Source organism: Arvicola amphibius, chromosome 6, assembly GCF_903992535.2.
Source record: "Arvicola amphibius chromosome 6, mArvAmp1.2, whole genome shotgun sequence".
NCBI lineage: Eukaryota > Metazoa > Chordata > Mammalia > Rodentia > Cricetidae > Arvicola > Arvicola amphibius.
The window spans coordinates 29428859-29435865 of record NC_052052.2 but is presented as its reverse complement, the minus strand read 5'-3'; positions in this window follow the sequence as shown (position 1 = coordinate 29435865).

The following is a 7007-nucleotide window of genomic DNA, read 5'->3' as shown; positions in this document are numbered from 1 at the left end:
CTTTTGTGTGTGACTGTGTATAGTGTATGTGCACATGTGTGTAGGTGTGCATGCATGTGTGCATGCAGAGGCCAGAGGACAATGCCAGGTGTCCCATGCTACCACACTCCACCTGATTCCCCTGAATCTGGAGCAGGGCTGAGGGCCAGCAAGCCCCAGCAACCCTCCAAAACTGTGATTATAGGTGTGTGTAGACTCCATCCAGTTTTTTATCTGGGGTCTTCAGGTCCTTGTGCTAGCGTAGTAATCACTCTTAACTGATGAGCCATCTTCCGAGATCCTATCTTATTTTTTTTTTTCGAGACAGGGTTTCTCTGTGTAGCCCTGACTGTCCTGGAACTCACTTGTAGATCAGGCTGGCCTCAGAGATCTGCCTGCCTCTGCCTCCCAAGTGCTGGGATTAAAGGTGTCCACTACCACCCAGCCCCAGCCCCTATCTTAATATTTGTTAGTGTATTATTTAAAGACATTGAGTCCATGTCATTGTTGTAAGATTTATTTTTATTATTTTTTTTGTACTATGTAGTTCTGTGTGGCTTGTGTGGTGTGCAAACATGTGTCTAGATGTCCACAGAGACCAGAGTGTCTGATCTCCTAGAGCAGGAGTTACAGAAGGCTGTGAGCCACCTAACGTGAGTTCTGGGAACTGAACTCAGGGCCTCTGGATGAGCAACAGGTGCTCTTAACTACCGAGCCATCTCCTCAGCTCTTGAGTCCATATTGTACAGCTGTCACCACCATCCATCTCCAGAGGCTTTTTCATTTTCAAAACTCAAACTCAGCGCCCACTTGTGATGGTTAGTTTTATGTCAGCTTGACACAGTCAGAGACATCTATCTGAGAGGCAACCTCAACTGAAAGAAAAAAATCTCCATCAGATCAGGCTGTAAGCAAGAGTGTAGGGCATTTTCTTAATTAGGGATTGATATTGGAGGCCCTGCCCATTATGAGTGGTGCCTACCCTGGGCTGGTCATTCTGTGCTCTATGTGAAAACAGATTGAGCTAGCCATGGAGAGCAAGTCAGTAAGCAGCTCCCCTCCATAGCCTCTCCATCAGGTCCTGCCTCCCGGTTCCTGCCCTGTTTGAGTTCCTGCCTTCACTTTCTTTAGTTATAGACTCTGATGGGGAAGTGTAAGCAAGATATACCCTTTCTTCCCTGAGTTGCTTTTGGTCATCACAGCACTAAGCAATGACTCTTTATTCCCTGTGGTGGCTAATATTGATTGTTAACTTGTCGGAATCCACAATTGGCTAGGAGGCAAACCTCTTGGCATGCCTGTGAGACAGTTTTTAGATTGAGAATACTGAGGTTGGAAGATTTGCCTTAAATGTTGGTGGCACCATTTCATAGGCTTGGATTTCACGCACCTCTGAGCTATTGTGAAGAAAAAGGAGAAAGGAATCTGCGCAGCAGCCTTCATCCCTCTTTGCCTCCTGGCTGTGGGTGCAATGTAACCAACTAACTCAATCTCCTACCACCGTGCCTTCCCTGCTATAATAGACTGTGTGCCTTCAAACTGTGAGCAAGGGGCCAAGTGTGGTGGTGCACATCTCAAATCCCAACACCCAGAAGGCAGAGGCAGGCAGATCTCTGTGAGTTCAAGTCAGCTTGATCTACATAGTGAGTTCTAGGTCAATCCGAGCTTTGTAGTGAGACTGTCTCAATGATAGATAGATAGATAGATAGATAGATAGATAGATAGATAGATAGATAGATAGATAGATAGATAGATAGATAGATAGATGATACATGGATGGATGGATGGATGGATGGACGGACACACAGATGTTGGGGAAAGGATCACTTGTTCTGACCGGTTGCTCAGCCATGAAATAACCACTCAAAAAAAAAACCATATCATTTAAAATACTGTTTGGCCAATAGCTTAAGCATATTTCTTGCCAAACTCATATCCTAAACTAACCCATCTCTATTATTCTGTATATTGCCATGTGGCTGTGGTTTACCAGCTAAAGTTCCCAGCGTCTATCTCCGGCGGCTCCATGGCTTCTCCTTGACTCCACCTTCCTCCTCCCATGCTCTAGGCCAAGTCAGTTTCTTTATTCATTAACCAATAAAAGTAACACATAGATAGAAGGACCTCCCACACCACACAGATAGACAGATAGAAGCTATGAGTCAAAATAAACCCTTCTTCCTTAAGTTGGTTTTCTCAGACTTTTTTCTTTCTCCTTTGAAGGGTGAGGGAAGATTCAAGGCAGATTTTCTCTGTGCAGCCCTGGCTGTCCTGGAGTTCATTCTGTAGACCAGGCTGGCCTCAAACTCAGAAATCCTCCTGCCTTCTGAGTGCTGGGATTAAAGGCCCATGCCACCACTTCCCGACTTTCTCAGGTGTTTTTTCAAACAATGAGAAAAGTAACTAATGCACACCTCTTTCCCTGCTCCCTGGCAACCATCATTCTACTCCTGGTCTCTATGATTTTGATTTCTGCAAATGCCTCATATAAATGAAATATTAAATTATCTGTGACTGGCTTATTTCATTTCGCATATCCTCAAGATCTGTCCATGTTGTAGTGTGAGTCAGAATTCCTTCCTGCCTGGGAATGAGAGATCTTCCTCTATGTGTCTACACCACATCATGTTCGTTCACTCATATATTCTTTAGGAGACCTTGGATTGCACACACCTCTGAACTATTGTGAATAAAGCTGCTACAAGTCTGTGTTTCTGGGTACTTCCTCAATCTCTGCTTCCCACGCCTTTGAACCCACACCCAGAAGTCGAAGTGCTGAGTCATATAGTAATTCTATTTTTACATTCTTTTACATTTAACTTTTACTTTATATGTATGGGTGCTTTGCCTGCTTTGTCTATGTCTACCATGCAGGTGTCTGGTGCTCATAGAGGCCAGAATAGGAAGACGGATCCCCTGGACCTTGATCTGTCATTATGTCACAAGTCCAACTGCACACTCCTGCTGCCACGGTCAGGAGCTGCTCTTGGCTCCACCACCACCATACCTTCCATCATGACGGGCTGAAGGACTCCCTCTCTCTCCCTTACCTCCTCCTCTTCCTCACCTCCTATTCTTCTTTTCTTCCTTTTCTATAAGCCATTGAGTCCAATTAGTGCTGCCTGGGTAAACATGGGTAACTAGCAACAACCACACCCCCAAAGAAGAGAAGGGACTCCTTCTCAGCTCCGCAGCTATCAGCTGCCAATAGCTCCTCAGCTAATGGGTTCCTATACTAGCAAGAGAGTTCATTAGAATGTTTAAACTCTAAAATGCTTTCGTTTCTTTGGATGCTTCTCAGTTCCCATAGTTTCTTGCATGATACAAATTATTTGGGGAACTGGCAGAGAGCTTAGTCTCTTTCAGTACTCTTTGAAGTTAACATGGAAATTCGGGCTTTGCGATTTACAGAGGCTCCTTATTAAAATCACAACTAAAATTGAGAGAACTGCACTTATCTCTCACTAAATGTTTCCTCCTAAAACCAAATTCAGAGGAAGTAAGAACTCCATCGCTTCTCCTCTAGACAAGTTTAACTGTTTGTCTAAAATATTTGGACATGGGACAATCAGTAGACGAGATGGCCAAAGAGAACAAGACCCGCTGTGACCGTTATGAGGAGATTTTAGCATGTTTTCCCCAAACTCAAAAATGAAGAATACAAATGATACATGGAAAATCTGAGAAACAGAAGCAACTGACCTCATGGGCATGTGTGGAAACCTCAATCCACCATACACATACACAAAAATTACCTTCTTCCCCTCCCTCCCTTTCTCCAACCCAGGCTGCAGATCCAAGCACTCTACTATTGAGCTGCACCACCATTCCAAGAATATACTTCTCAAACAGAGAACACAGACAAACCTAAGTACTTGGTCCAGCAAGATGGCTCAGCAGGGAAAGGCACCTGCCACCATTTGGCAACCTGAGACCCATCTCTGGGACTCACATGGAGGAAGGAGAAAACTGACTCCCAAAAGTTGTCCTCTGACTTCCACGTGTGCACTATAGTGTATGTGTGTTCATACACACAGACAAATACATAGATACACACACATATAAAAATAGACATACAGACAGATACACACACATGCAAATAAACCAGTTTTATTTAGAAAAGTAAGTACCTGATTTTAAACATGGTTCTTAAATTATTTCATTTTCTTAACTAATAATTGTTTTTCCTCCTGTTACATAGGATTCTGCCTTTGGATTATTGATGTGGGATTCCCCTCCATATGTTATGAATTATGTTTTATTAGCAATGACTATTAAAGAAGCTGTTTCAGCCAGTGGCTTAGTAGAGTAAAGCCAGATGGGAAATATAAACAGAGATTATAGAGAGAAAGTAGGCAGAGTAGAAAAAACACCATGTAGCTGCCAAAGGAGATACACACAGGAAAACCTTACAGGTAAACCATGAGCCTCATAGAGATACATAGATTAATAGAAATGGGTTAATTCAAGATGTAAGAGTTAGCTAATTGGCATGCAGAGGCACAATTCCTTTAAGAGAAGGCTTCCTGACTCAGTGGTAGCAGCAAACTCCATGGCTCCTTTAAGATGGCTTCCTGGTTTGTGCTAGTTGCATAAACAGCTCTGGCTCTTTCAGGAGGCTGATCACTTGAATGGACTTTGTGGGCAGTGTGCTGCAAGTTACTTGGTGGAAGCATGGACCAACTGCTTCCCAGAGTTGAGGTACAAAAATGCATAAAGTAAAAAAAAAAAATGAGCAGGGTATGGTGGCCCAGGCCTGTAATCCCAGGTCTTTCAAGGCAGAGGCAGGAGGACTAAGGTCACCTTAGTCCTTGTGTAGCAAGGTCACCCCCAGCTACACAGCCTAGGCTACATGAGAGAGATGGATCAGGTTTCTTCCTCAGTCCCTCTCACCTTACTTTTGAGAGACAGTTTCCCACCAACCCTGAAAGATGGTGACATAGTCAGACTGTCTGGCCAGCACACCCCAGAGATCCCCTTGTCCTTACTCCTCAGTACAGGGATCACAGGTGCACATGCCTACACCTGTGGATGTGGGCTCTGACTTGGGTTCTCAGGCTTCTACAGCAAGCTCTTCACTGCCTGTTGGGGAATATTATTTTAAGGTGTGTGACTTTTGTTTTTGCTGCACTTGTTTAACTCTGTGAAGCTGTGATTCTTTGCCTGTCTAAAACACCTGATGGTCTAATAAAGAGCTGAACGGGAGAGGGTTGAAGGGGAGGGGAGAGGCAGGGAGGGGAGCAAAGAAAAATGTAGAGCTCAATAAAAAATCAATAAAAAAAAATCATCACACACACACACAAAAGAACTGAACAGCCAAGAGTGAGGTGGGATCAAAAAAAGAAGAAGAGAGGACACTAGGGGCCAGCCGCCCAGCCACCCGGCCACCAAGCCACACAGCCACACAGCCACCAAGCCACACAGCTACCCAGCCACCCAGCCACCCAGCCACCCAGCCACCAAGCCACCCAGCCTCCCAGCTACACAGCCACACAGCCACCAAGCCACACAGCCACCAAGCCACCCAGCTTCCCAGCTACACAGCCACACAGCCACCCGGCCACCAAGCCACACAGCCACCAAGCCACCCAGCCACCCAGCCACCCGGCCACCAAGCCACACAGCCACACAGCCACCAAGCCACCCGGCCACCAAGCCACACAGCCACACAGCCACCAAGCCACACAACCCCCAACCACACAGCCACCCGGTCACTCAGCTACACAGCCACATAGCTGCCCAGCCACACAGTAAGAACGAAAGTAAGCTATACAGAAGTAAGAAAAGGAAAAATCCCAGAGGCAAAAGGTAGATGGAATAATTTAAGTTAATAAAAGCTAGCTAGAAATAAGTCAAACTCAGGCTGGGCATTTATAAGTAAGAATAAGCCTCTGCATGAGTGTCTTATTTGAGAACTGGGTGGCAGCCCCCCCCCAAAAAAAAAAACCTAAGAAGCAGAGAGTAATTAATGAGAGTAAGAGACAAACACATCTCCCTAGCCCCAAGGCTATTTTCCTTTCCTTTGTATTATGGTTTGTTTACTGTGTGTGTTTATGTGGGGAGGAACACAGTCACTGTGGGTCTGCAGAGGTCAGAGGTCAACTTGCACAACTTGCTTCTCCCCTCAAGCTATCATAGCCCCATGAGGAATGGGTCAGGTCACCAAGCTTAGTGGCCAGTGTTTCATCCAGCTGAATCACCTTGCTGGACCGAAGCCTATCAAACTGTGCACTGTATAATGCTTCCTAATCCTGTATTTAATTGGCTCCTCAACTACCTAGTAACTACTAGTTTCAACGGTGTGGAACAGAAGGGTTTCATGTGGGTGTGCGACCGGTTTTTCTTCCAGATTTTTCATGTCACTCTCTGTAAGAGGACTTCATCCTCTATAAAGCCAGTGCCAAAGAGCCCACTGTACCCTGGGTACATCCTACTTGACAGGTTCATTTAAACGTTTTCATTGTTTTTCTAGGGGGGAAATGTTTGACCCCATAATTGAAATGCTGGGGCTGGACTGAGAGAAGCTAGAAAAGAGGTGGGGGCAGAGAGGGCAAGAGCCTCTGGCTATAAACCAGGGTGCAGCACAGAGAGGAAGTGGCCATGTTTCCCCATCTTCCTGCTTCACCCCTCACCTGACAGTCCACGCCAATCTGGAAGCCCTGACTGGATCCCTGGGATCTTCCTTCCTCCCCGCAGGAGCTAAAACTTCTTCCTCCCTAATTACATCTTTGCCCGTTGAAATCCTGTATTTCCTTCAAGACCCAGAACAAAACCCACCATGATCTAACTAGCCATGGACAAAAATCAAGTCTCCCTTCTCCAGTTCCAAGACACAGCTTTTCTCCCAAGGGCAGTGGGTACAACACAGTGCTGAATAGTTTGCTGCCTCTGTGGGCCTCCTTTCTTACACGGATGCACACGTGCTAAAATAAAATAATCTCAGGGAAAAGCTCCTGCAGCCAAGCCTGGATCTGAGTTCTGAGTTCAAATCCCAGGACTGACAGAGTGAAAGGAGAGAACCCACTCCT